A 13,170-nucleotide genomic window follows, 5' to 3' on the forward strand; every position below is an offset into this window, starting at 1 on the left:
AGTATAGTGTTTTTAGGACACCATTGATTTTAATGCTGACCTCTGACTAGCTCAGGTAGCCTTTCCTGCCCAGAGTTTACAGCTGTTGGATGGAAGGACATAAAACTGTGGTTTCCAAGGTATGACCTGAACTTCACCATTCATAAACTGGACTTTCATGGGTGTTGCCCACTATACAGCAGTGTAAGTCCCTAGGAGATGTTCTCTTACCTCTTGCATTTTATTCTTAAACTGTACTTTCCTTTCCAGGTCTAGTTCTCAGAGTTATCTGAAATAGTGCCATCTCAATATCTGCTTTAAAGATGGGAATGTAGATATTGGCAATAAAAAGGTGATGTTAGATCCACACACATTGTTAAGAGTTTTAGTATTGCCCCAAGTTAGTGGCACAGAACCTTCCTGTCCTCCTGCTTTGCTATGAAGTAAATTAATGAAATACAGATTATCTTGGATTTCAATATTGTTAAGCAGAAAAGTTTCATGTGCTCTTGGCTTGAACTGTTTTGCTGTTAGACCTGTAACTACCAATAATGTTTTTAACTTCTTGTTCTTTAATGTCATCCTGAAAAGATTTTTTAAAAAAGCATTGCTCTGATGAGCAGGTCAGTCACATCTATTAGAAGAAGTTCCACTTAAACATGGAATTCATCTGAATAATGTACCAAACATGGAAGGAATTCTTCTGAATAATGTACCTCCACTTTGCATCTTTTCCCCATGCAAACAGAAAGTACTGTTTATGCAATAAAAGTAATATCCTTGTCTGCTATTGCTGTTGGGAAGTTTGAATGTGTCCCCTCTGGGCAAGTCCCACTATGGCCAAGGAGGTGCTCATGGCTCACTGGTAGTCCCGAGCTGTTGGAAACAGCTCTCTTGGAAACGATGCCTTTTTAGGGATAGCTTTGTGGGAAAGAGAGATGCAGAATTAAATAAGAAATTAAACAGAGATGACAATCAGCTTCTACCTTTCCCTGTCCATTGAGAACGATTGAATTTGGGTTTATCTCCTGTGAATAGGGTCTGTTGTGAAAACGGTGGTGACCCCTCCTGGGACTGCAAGTTGCTTTTAAATCTGTTAAGCATTAGAATATTGTGGCGTGAAGCTTGGCTTTCCCTGAGTGCTATCTTGCACTTGCTACCAGAGACAAGGCAAGGCTGATTCCAAAGGTACAGCACTGCAGCAAGTGAGGCTGAGAAAAAAAACAGCTTCATTTCTTAGGTGTGAGCAAGAGGGCTTGTAATACTCCCTGCTGTCTATGGAGCAGCAAGTGTTACCGGGACTCCAGGGCACGGAAACGGCAACCTGGCGAGTTCCAGCATCCCCCTGAGCTGCCGGCACCAACCAAAGGCACGCTGCTAGCCCCAGGCAAGCGGTGTGCCGAGGGCCTTTGAGCTGCCCCGGGAGTTCCTCATCCAGGGAGAAACGGCCATGAGACTCTAGAGTTGTTTGGAGACACTGCCGTTGCACCCCTGCTATTGGCAGATCAAAGACAGCCCCTTCCTAAAAGACAGTTTTATTCCACAAGGGAAGCCATATATTTAGCTTAATTGTTATGATCATAGGGAGAAAAAAAATCAAGGTTATAACCACAGGGCACCAAGTGATGGGTTTTAGTGATGCAGTGCTTCAGGCAGGTGGGATGTGCAGCTATAGAAAGGCATTTTATCTGTTTGAAGAACTGCATAGATTTAATTGTGAACTTTTTCCTTGGGCTTTGGGGAATTGGGTGGGGTGTTTTTGGGAAGTGATGTGTGAGGGTAAGAAAAGGGGCAAGATAATCCTAAACGTGACTCATGATGAAACGAAACTGTTTCTACTTTGTTAGTTTCATGCTGGATTTTTTTTTCTGGTATTTGCTGAATGTGGGATGTTTGCATTCCCAGCAATGTTAGTGCTTAGAAATTGAGTAGAGATGTTATTACACCTGAGATGTAAGATCTCATTTTAATGGGTAACTTATTGTACACTTTCCAGTTATTAGCAGAGATTAATCTATCACTTAAAAGCCAAAATACAGCTCCTGGTTTTCTATGTGGCAGCTCTGATCTGATACTAGACTTGTAATTTTATTGATCAGCTTGGTTATTTCTCTGTATTCCTCCAAAACAGGTTTCTGAATGGCAAAATAATTGTACAGAAGTGTTATATTATTTTTCTACAGTCACAGGGGTCTAGCATGTTCAGTTTTGGGGAACCTCAGTCTCCACCCAGAATTCAGTTCACAGATGTAAGTAACTGTTTAGTGTACAAATATTATTTGTGTTGGTTCAAGGGGAGGCAGGTGGTAGCTCTTGTTTGGAAGAGTAGCCTGAGGAACATGACAGATCTAGGTGATTATATCACAGAATGTATGCCCTGTGTGTGGTGTTCTGAATTTATTGCTGGTTAGTTTAGGGAAATAAAGAGAGAAGAGCTTTCTGTCGAATATATTAAATATCATATGTGAGTAATTGCTGTCTGATCCCAGATAGAAATACTAAAAAATGCCTTGTTTTCCCTCTGTTGTGAGTTGGCCAACTGCTGAGCTGTGGTCCTTAATTTATGGTCCAGAATTTTTTCTTACTCTTGCAGAGTTACTATAAAACAAGTGTAGGTCAAGTTACTAGGAAATTATAGATACAGCTGCACTCTGGTTGCAAGCACCAGCAGCAATGTGCAAGATAGTGAAAAAAGGATGCATTTTGGATTTGGAAATCCTGGTTGTTTCCAAAGGGAACAGGAAACACTGAAACAACAAATACATCCCTTCTGAAAGCTCACTCAGGCATGTGCTGGGAACTGCTGTCACAGCAAGAAGAACCTAATTTGAACAGCCTGAGTAGCACAATTGCTTACAGCATTGCAGCAGCCTCGAGGTCACTCCTCAAGGTCTCACAGCACCGTTTGGTGTTGTTAGGCTTTTTCTTCCAAGGAGCTTTGTGTATACAAGCTTTTCTGTTTTGTCTGTATTAGTAGCAATTGGGAAACTTATTCATTTTCAGAAAAACTGTTTGCACAGAAAATGGAATTGCTCCTTCTTCCTCGGAGAGTGTGTATTAGTGCTTCCAGGGCAGAGAGAGTCTGGCTGTGGGAATGGGGAGGAGGAACAATGGTTTCAAACTGACTAGAGGATAGTTCAAGGTGGGATATGAGGAAGAACTTTTTTATTAAGCTGATGAGAGAGGTTGCCTAGAGAAGCTGTCAATGCCTCATCCCTGGAAGTGTTCAAGGCCACATTGAATGGTGCTTGGGGCAGCCTGATCTAGTGGAAGATGTCCCTGCACATGACAGGGGGGTTGGAATGAGATGATCTTTAAAGCTTCCTTCCAACCCAAACCTTTCCGTGATTCCAAGGACCTCAAGTTGTTCTATCCAGCCTCTGGGCTGCTTTTCTGCAATTGGATTTTCTCTCTTTTAATTACAAACTTTGCCTTGGTGTCCAGTGTGATTTACTCAGGATAGGTCAAGATCATGATTAATGCATAATTTATATCTATCAGCAACAATCATTGCATTTAATAATAATTAGTAATTGCATTTAATTATTTCTGCAATTATGTGGTATTAAGGATAATGTCGCAAGGTAACAATTAAATTGAAGTTGTTTTTCCTGTAATTCAATAGCCAGTATTTTAGACTATTAAGTAGAATTTGAACCCTAAAAGAGAAACATTTCTTCTCAGCTGTGTTTTTGGATGATAGCAAAGCAGTATCTGGCTTCTGGGAGTGTCTAAAAATGCAAATGAGAGCAATAGCTAATTTGTTTTACTAAATAGCCAATCAGTTTTAGAGAAGCAAAGGTATGACATTTGTCTTCATTTTTCAGTAAAAGATGTTATTTGAAGAATAAGCATACTTATTTCACATTAAGAAGACTTGAAGGCTTGAGGCAATATGACCAAGTTGTTAGTGTACAAAGTACATGATCAATGTGAACGTTAAAAAAATCCTTTTACTGTTTGGTTTATTTTTTTCTACAGCATGTTTCATAGGCTTACATCTTGTTGATGTTAGCATTGCAGTCATAGCAGATACAGTTCTTATTTCCTAAAAATATGTGGTCATTGCAGAGCTAATACTGTGGTGTGTTCCCATGCAAATTTTGTTTCCATAACTCTCAATCCTTATGGGGATGTCCAATGAAAAGTTATATGGCTGTGAAACTGAGAAAAAGTGGCATCTTCTCGGATTTTCTTACTGTTAAACGCAATGTCTGACCTGCGGATACCAAGTGATGCTCTGTATTGTGTACATTCTGTACAGGCAGTGGAAGAAGCAACTAAAGGAGGCCCAAAGAACTTGCTGCACTGTTAGTGCTCCACAGCAAACATGTGTTAGCTACATTTTTAAGATCCAATCTGTTCCAGCCTAACTCAGATGGAATACAGGCTACTGAGGAATAGGAGTTAGCATTGTAGTTAAAAATAAGAGTGTGTCATTTTTACTACTTTTGCCTCTTGGATAGGAAAATTACTGTCATTCCAAAGGGGCTGTGTTGGTAATATCCTATACACAAGTACTTCTCTGTGTACACAAAATATTAGTGATAACAATACCTAGTATAGAACATGGTATGTAGGTTCTAAAAGGAAAGTAAGATGGGAATGAAGATGGAAAGCTTCTATTCCTGTAAGGAAAAGCATAATCTGCTGAGCATCACACATTTAGAAACAAACAACCATAGATAAAATTATTCAATATTTATTTATTGAGTTGATAAATTACTTGAGCTGTAATGGAAGCCCACTTGTGTTCTTCTGACTCATATTTAATCCAATCTAATTCATGGTCTCTGTGTAGAGGCCATAGCAACAGTTGAAATTGTGCAAGTATCTTCTGGCAACAATGCCATTATACCATAAGCATGTACTGAACCCAGCTCTGGTGTGCTCAGCATCAGCCCAGAATTCCTAGCCAGAGTCTAGGTCTGTTGCTGATAGACACCCCTGTGTGTAATGGGGAGTTAAATGTTCTCAGCTGTAACCAGAGTTCATGATGATTTGCCACTGCTGTTTTTAACTGTGCACTTAAAGATGGTCAGTGGCCGGGACCCAAGAATTGTTCTTCAGGGTTCATGGTAAGTCAAGAGGAAATTTGGGTCCTAAGATGAAACTTGTGTAGTTAATGTTTCTGGAAAAGAAAACCTGCAGATACCAGTGGGAAAGGAAAGCTGCATGTTTGTCCCCATAGAAACTGGGGATTAAATTTGCTGTTATTTATGGGGGGGGGTACCTGAGGTAGGCTCTCTGGTGTGTGGCTTTTCTGGCACATGTGCTGTCATTCTACTCTGATTTGACAAACAGATTTCTAATCAATCATATCTCAGTAGATTATCCTTTTCTGCCTTTTATTCCTGTTTAACTTTGACCAGCATAGTCCAAAAATAGCTTATTAGCTGAAGAACTGTTATGTATAGAATGATGTACTTGGTCCCTGGAACTTGCAGAATCTATTTTTTACACCACTGCTTATGAATACACTTCAAATTACTGATACAAAATCAGTTGGTCTTTTTTCCCTGTTGTATTTATCACAACCATGTAATTATGGAAGAAGAGTTTCATGAAGCATGGCATGTCAGCAGTACTACTTAGGAGTAAAAAATGTGTCAAGCTCTGAATAATATGAATTAAATAGGAGATGAATTCTGCAAGAAGCTGGTCCATCCTGATATTCCCTGATGCAGTTCTCTCGGTCTAATCATTTGAGTGATGCTTGTGATTCAAGCACTAAGTATAGGCTGGGATTTTGGTTTCTGCTCCTTAGATGATGATGGGAACATCTGAGTAACAAGAGGTGCTGGTAGAACAGGATGGTATTTCTTCATTCCTCCCCCTGCCACCCCCCAACTACGCCTCCCCAAAAAGGACTCCTCAAGATCCATGTCAATCATAGAGGTAGAGGGTGAGGCCATGGAAGCAATATTATTGACTAACCCTGGACTATGTTCCTGCATATCCTGCTGGGTGTCCTTGGGGTGGGCCTTTTTGTGTCCTTTGGGAGTAAATCCTCACTGGAAGTCAGTGTTGCCCCATGAATCACAGCTGGTTTGTAGCCATGGGATCCGATACAGGAAGAGCTGAGCGCTCCCTGTTCCACTACTTTGTAAAAAGCACCTTCTGCTAAGCAGGTTGTTTTTGTTTTTTTTTAATGTCAGAGAAGGTGGTGCTTCCCTCTACAACAGTTATATTTTGAAACAGAAATCTTCACAGAAAAAATATTGCTTGTTTGCAGTTGTGTGAAGTTTTTTTCTACAGGTTTTTTTTCTGAATACTCTAGGGGAGAAAAAAGAATTAATAAGCAACTTCAATGACATTAGGAAATTTCATAAAATGTATTAATGACAGAAGCACCCTAAACACTCATTTTCTTAATGGATTTTGCATTGCTTGTGTCCAGGGTCTTAAACCATGAATATAGGTTGTTTATTTAGTTTTAACACCTTCCCACTTTAATTCAGGTGGGGATAAAAAAAAGACAAAAGGCTCTGAGATTTCTTGAAAAGCTCCAAAGCTAAGAGGGGAAAACTAAGCATGCTCCTATTTTGGCTAAATCCAGCCCATGTCAGGAGTTTGAGCAAGGCAAATTGCCTTCACGTAGTTAATTTCAGTGTAATTTTTGGGACTCAAAACCTAGGTAGGTGTGATGAGTGTTGAGGCTCCTTTGTGTGGCAGGGTTAATTCCTCTCTCCAGAAGTTCAGGATTTAAAACCCATGCTAAGTGCAAGTAGCCTAGAACAAAGTGCTTTGATTCTGTGCTGGATTTTTTTTTTTTGTCTGGCAACAAAGAAACACATTCATTTTATGGAATGCTTTTCTCTCGCAGTTCTGGAAAAGCTCATTGTTTATTCATGAAGGAAGGTCAGTAAAGTCTGGTTAATCCAAGCCTTTCTTATTTCTAATTTATTTCCTAAAAGGGATGACTCTTGCCTTATCAAATAGGAAGACTCATAGGGAAAATCTCCGTGGCTTGCAGAAGGGAAAACAAATGGGAGATGCAAAGTGGGTATGTGTTTAAAGGAATTTTAATTATCAGAGCAGGTGGTATTTTTCAATTATTTTTTCTTTTTGATCACTGACATCAGTACTATTTGCATTTTAATTTTATTAAATGATGATGGGTGAAGAGATGAAAATTATACAGCAGGGGCAGTTTGTGTGCTTTAGCACTGTCCATTGGGAGAGCTGGTTCTGAAGCTCTCCTCTAGAAACGTGATCCTGAGGTTACACCAAGCTGCATCCTTTTAATAAGTGAGACACACTGATTCCCCTGTGGAGGAAGGAAGAGATGTATGCAGGAGATGCCATGGCCTCCAAGCTGCTTGGCACACTGCAGTCTGCTGTTTCCTGAGCTGTGACTCTGATGGATGCACACATTGCCTTTGGATTTGTCCCTGATGTAATTTATGTGGCAACTGACTTGGCCTTTTTTTAACAAGTTGTTTACCTTGTGCGTTGCCCTTAAAAAATTAAAAAGCCTATTAGATAGTTTAAATAATTCAATTAGAAGAAACTAAAGGGCCAGAATTCTTTCTCATTCTAAAATAAAACACCAAACTAAAGCAAATTTTGACTTCCCAGCATTTCATCCTGACAAGGTTCTAGTACACAGTGACAAAATTTTCCATTCTCAATTATTAAAATGCAGTTAAGCAGCAATTCACAAGCATTACAGAACACCATCTACTGCTAATAACTTGTTTATAAGAGAATGTGTTAAGGCTTCAAGGTTAATGGAAATGTAGCCAATAAATGCTGATTTATTTGATTGTATTTTTTAAGGCAGCACTGAAGCAGTTTTCTTATTGACATTGTTAGTGCAGCTGCCTCTGTTTTGATTTGGAGTTATTGTTCAGTGTAGCTGAGAGAGTGAACTGAGACACTGACAGTGTGGGAGCATGCTTAGAGACAGAGATATCAAGTGAGCTATTTGAGCTGCTCATCAATTGTTAATTGTCTACTGATCCTTAAACCAGATACCTAAACTGAAAAGACCACTTTCAGCAACAGATGCAAATTATATGGATCCTGTAGGTGTGCAGGCCCTACAACATAAGTGGGGTGCTAAATATTTTATTATGTATTGTAGCTTTCATATCTGGGCAGTTCTAGTGTGGGCCTCCAAACCTAAAGTTGCTCTGAATTCATTTGTGATGAGAAGGTAACACCTGAACTGAAGCTGGATTAACAGCTGCATATTGGCTAGTTGTCCATAAATATATTTATTTGGATTTCCCATGCCAAATGCACTTCCTCTAGAGTAGGCCAGGAGTTGGAGACCTTATGTGTTTTCCATAAACTGGGATTTTTAGGTGCATCTTCAGCCATGTTACTATTAATGCCTCAAAGCAGCACAATGCAAGTGTTGCTCATGGTTACCAGTAATGTGGTTGAGGTGTTTTGGTGGAGCTATTTGAGTGAAACATGATACAGATGATGTATTTCATGTTTAAACTCCTTGGAACATCTACCTGTTTGCTTTCAGTGCTATGGGATAATGTGCTTGTGTTGTGAGTCTGCCGTGCCAAGTTGGAACAGTCCTTGATTTATGTCCCTATAAGCTCTCCACAGTTATTGTGTGTGCCAAAGGAGGGAAGCGCTGCTGGGAACAAGTTATGCGATTTTTAATTTTTTTGGTGACAGCATAGATAGTTTCCACAAAACAAGCCTGTGCCACTTTTTATATTAAGTAAAAAATGTACATATTTGTACATCAGATGTTTTTGACAGAAGAGCAGCTTGAAGGCTATGATCTTTCAAGCCCCTCGAGTAGTCAGAATCAGTCTCAGACATCAGTGACTGGGCTCTTTTCTACCCTTGTACATAATTCTCTTGCTGCAAAGGCTGCTGGCCATTGGTGGAGTAAAGATATCAAAAGAAACATTACATTTTCCTTGTCCCTTCTTACAAATCAAAGACAAAACACCTGGCCCTGGAACATCATCTGTCCCACAGTAGTTAGTCTGTTGTATGAGCCCCTGGGAGCATGATGTTAGATCTGTCATCCTTGTGGATGCAGCAGTGCTTTTTGTCACAGCACAAGCTGCTCTGCCCTGGTGATCTGATGGAAAAGCTGTCTTTCTTCAAGGTACCTTAAAAGTCTATACAAATAAATAAGGAAGGACTGTGCCCCTGATTAGCAGTTTCATGGACAAAATAGCAACCTGACTGAAGTTGGACTGATTTTGTTGGTTTGGGCTTTTTTTTTGGAGTGAATTCTTGTCTTGATTTTTTTTGGAATGTGTGATTTGCAGTTTTTTGACTGTTTGGGGTCCTTTTTGAGAAGCCCTGGATTAAACGCTTGCAGTTCATCTCTCGCAGACCTTGTGATCTGCTTTTTTTGAGCTTTAGTTACAGGTGAGTTTGTTACTTTGAAAGTTAGGAGCTGATATCTATTAACTCCAGCCTTCTGTTAAGAACATTTTTCAGAACTTAGTACTCTTCTCTATCCAACATAGTATCAAAAATTCTATTATCTGCTTTTCTGTTACATAGATCTGTGTTTAACTGAAATCCAAAATCCTCTCTAATGTGTGATGTTTTTCAGTGCCCGAGATAGCAAATGCCAGCTTCATCTTTGTATTCCACATTACCTTTTCCATTCCTGCGTAATGAATTCACCCATTTTTGTACTCTTTTTTGATCCAGTATATTCACAAGTTTCTTCTTGGAGACAAAACTCAAAATTATAATTAGGACCTTAATTTCTGTCCATTTATTTGAAGACAGAACATTTAGCTAGTAAGGGGTAGTTGCATTTCTGCTTCAGTTTGCATATTGTCTTACAGAATCAGCTGTATTTTAGCTTGGCTGAATAAATTTTTAAATCCTTTGAGTATAGCCCAAAACTCAGCCAAGATTTCCTCCTGGCTGTGGTGTCATTCATCTGATGGTGCTGAGGAGAGAGTGCAGAAACAGCACAAGCTACAGCTGTCCTGTTCCTGGTTAGCTGGCATTTCATGCACCCACAAAACTTCCCTGTGGGGTACCCAGTCATGTCTTGGTGTGCTTTATCACCCAATATACTTGGCCACAACTTGGTGCTTTATGTCCCAAATGACACTTTTTTAATCAGCTGTTTCTGGTCGTGCATCTTGTCCTGGTTTATCACTCTGTAATCCCTGTGCTTAGTTACAAGCCTTTGCAACTCTTCTCTTTTCCAATGATGAATGGAGTGTTTTTGCTGCTTTATAGAATGTATAATATCAGGTAAGCCTTCCTTGTCTGACTCATTACCATTTGCATCTTGAGTCAAAGTGGGAGCTTCAATATCAAACTTATTTATCTGTACTGCAAGCAAGATGGACTGGGTATAGGATTCAGTATATTTGATTTTCTTGGGTTTCAGTGAAAAGTAGCAGTCAATGCCTACTATGTCCTTTCTTTAGTATCGGACTTCTAAACTCAGTCTTTGCAGGCTGCACTGTCCTTCTTTGATGTTTTTGCATTCTTTGTTCATTAGAATATTGAGTTTTTTGCCTCGCTGTAATAGGCAAATATTTCCTAGAAATTCAGATTTTTAAGTATGCAGAAATTTTTCACAAGCCTCAAACTGTTGTCCCTGTGATTTGCAGTAGTTTCCTAAGAGCCCCTTAAAATACGGCTGTTGCTTGTTCTTATCAACAAAAGCTGGGGAGCTGGCACTTATCCCTCTTCAAAAGAAACAATCTGTTAATTGCCTTCCCTTCTCCTTTGATCTTCATGACCAGTTTTTCTTAACATTGCAGGACTTCTCTGAATTCTGAAATGAAAGGAGGTGTCTCATAATCGGTCTTAATGCTTTGTATAATTCTTGTTCCCCAAAGAAACCAGTTCATAGCTCAGCTGAGCAAATGTGTTTAAAAACACAATCTGGGTCATCTAAACAATAAAGCAGCTGGAAGTCAGCCTTTAGTTTTCCTTCAAAAACAAAATTTAGCAAGAAGCAGACCTCAGCCTGTGAATTTGGGTATGAGAGCTTTTTATCTCTCTTAATAGTATATCCTGTTCAGGTTGTACCCTCAGTAGAGAGGGTATGGGCTGTCCATGGGTTCCATTCAGATGCTGCTGACCTCCCTCATTGCTTTGGCAGTACAGATGAAGTCACAGAGTTGCTGACAGATGGATTTCCTATCACTCATCTGAGCTGAAGAGACACTGAACCAACAGAATCAACATCTCAATGCTACCAGGCTGCAAAAAGCTGCATCTTCCAGAATGACACCTTTGTCCTTCAGCGTTCATTCAAGGGCTTTTGGAAAACGGTAGCTGAGCATTAAAATAGCACAAAGATCCAAGCCCTTCACAGAAGGGGAAAAACAGATTGAACGTAAAATGATACAGCATTGTTTTCTTTTATTTTTTTCTTTTCCCTTTCAAACTTACCTTTCTTTTTTTAGTGACATGGCTGCATTGTTGTTTGTGTTGTATGCTCTGCTTGGTGTCGTTGTAAATAAAACTTAAAGCTATGTGTAAGCAGGTCCCTTCCCTATGGCAACTGCAGCAATACACAATCCAGTTCAGATGTCATTCATCACTGTAAATAAAAGCATGACACCTTACATCTCAGAAACTGATCCTCTTAAATCCCTTTCTGGTGAGAGTCCGTTTAATTTCACCTACAGCTGTTTTCCAGAGGAGTTTGATTGAAAGCCTTTTCATTCGTAACTTGCTGCAAATCACACGTTACAAATGTGGACTTAAGTACAGGAAGAAAAAGACAGAAGCTAACCAAGTATTTCATGGAAGCACTTTGTTGCAGGTGAAAGCAGTTCTGGGATTCAAGTTTTGCAATACAATGAGAGATAACACTGCTATGTAATGCTTCTTTAGGAACACAGTGCAAATTTGACGAGTAAACGTGTATTTTGGACAATTCCTGAGTGACAGGCAATGAATGTGCATAACAGTGGAGCAGAAGTGGATGGAACTTCATTTGTGTATGATGATCATCTGTCTCTCAGTAAGCTGTGGTGAGTAAGCACAATAGCAGTTCCTACTATTTGGGTACTGGTGAGGGAGAAGTAGCAATGACATTCTTGTGTGCTTGTGTTGTCTGTGTGCCTCGCATATGAAAACAATGCCATAAGAACCACTTGAGTTTGACTCAAATAGGGTTAGCAGTGTACTGTTTGTTATAAATGGGAAAAGGAGCACTGCTGAGGTCTGAAGCGGGGAATGCAGCACTGAAGATGAGTGAGGTGTGTACCTAACCCTGCAGATGGATGAACTTCTTGTGCTGTTCCCCTACACCAAGCATTTTCTTGTTAGCTTTCAAAAAGTGCAATTCATCTCCAAAAAGAGTTCTTATAGTTCCTTTCTTTGCAGTCCTTGTAAGCACTAAAAGTTGTGGAGTATATAGGATACTGTAATTAAACTAAACTTGTGTATTGATGGTATTTACCTAAACAATTTGAAGTAGTTGGACATATCCCATTCTAGTGTAATTGCTACATTCCCTCTGGTGTGAGTGCTAGCACAGCTTTGTGGCACTTGGGTAGCTTTTTTTTCCCCTATGGCAGTCTGCATTTGCTACTCTTTTCCTAATGGGATTCAGTCTGTCAATCAGGCTTGAAGCAGTGGAGTTGATGCAAGGAGGACAGAAGTGTTGTTATTTAGGCATCAGGTAACTCATAACGCAAGTTATGAGTTACTTAAGTGCCTATTGCTGTAGTACACCCTTCTTTCTTGTGTATCCATGAGAGGCAGAGAAAATTGTGAACTAAGATTAAATTATTGCTTTATCCTTGTACTGTATTATGTTGCTAATAGGCATCAAGTTGTGAATGTAATGTGTGTGACTGAAACCCAGTTTCTACCATGAAATGAGCCAATGGAACAGTTGAAGTGCTGGCATTTCTTGCTGCTGTTCTGCTCTCTTAAGGTAACATATTTTAATATTCCTAGCCAATAGCTACATTTACTTTAATGGGTGAAGGTTAATTTTAGGCTGTATTTGAGTTCAAGGACTAGGTAATGCAAATTTTTTTTTTTATTTCTTAAAGAGCTCTGGGATTACCTTGAGGTTCCCCCCCCCACACCCCTTATTTTATTACACTGTCTTGAGATATTTCTTTTGCTACATATCTACACATTCCTGTGCATCCCATAAGTAATTTTTACAGAACTCTAAGCCACTGCCACAGGGACCAGTGTGGTTTATGTGACTCTATTAATTGGATTTTTAAATTTCTTTTTTTTTTTCCTGCACTG

General features: G+C 39.5%; 1 long non-coding RNA gene across 1 annotated transcript; it reads left to right on the forward strand.

The window, feature by feature from the left end:
* Positions 1 to 203: 203 nt before the first annotated feature.
* LOC110471177 (uncharacterized) lies at positions 204 to 13,170 on the forward strand. Its single transcript, XR_002465547.3, has 3 exons — positions 204 to 331; positions 11,791 to 11,930; positions 12,730 to 13,170. It is a non-coding gene; the product is annotated as an uncharacterized LOC110471177 (long non-coding RNA).

This window comes from Lonchura striata, chromosome 4 (genome assembly GCF_046129695.1).
Source record: "Lonchura striata isolate bLonStr1 chromosome 4, bLonStr1.mat, whole genome shotgun sequence".
Lineage (NCBI taxonomy): Eukaryota > Metazoa > Chordata > Aves > Passeriformes > Estrildidae > Lonchura > Lonchura striata.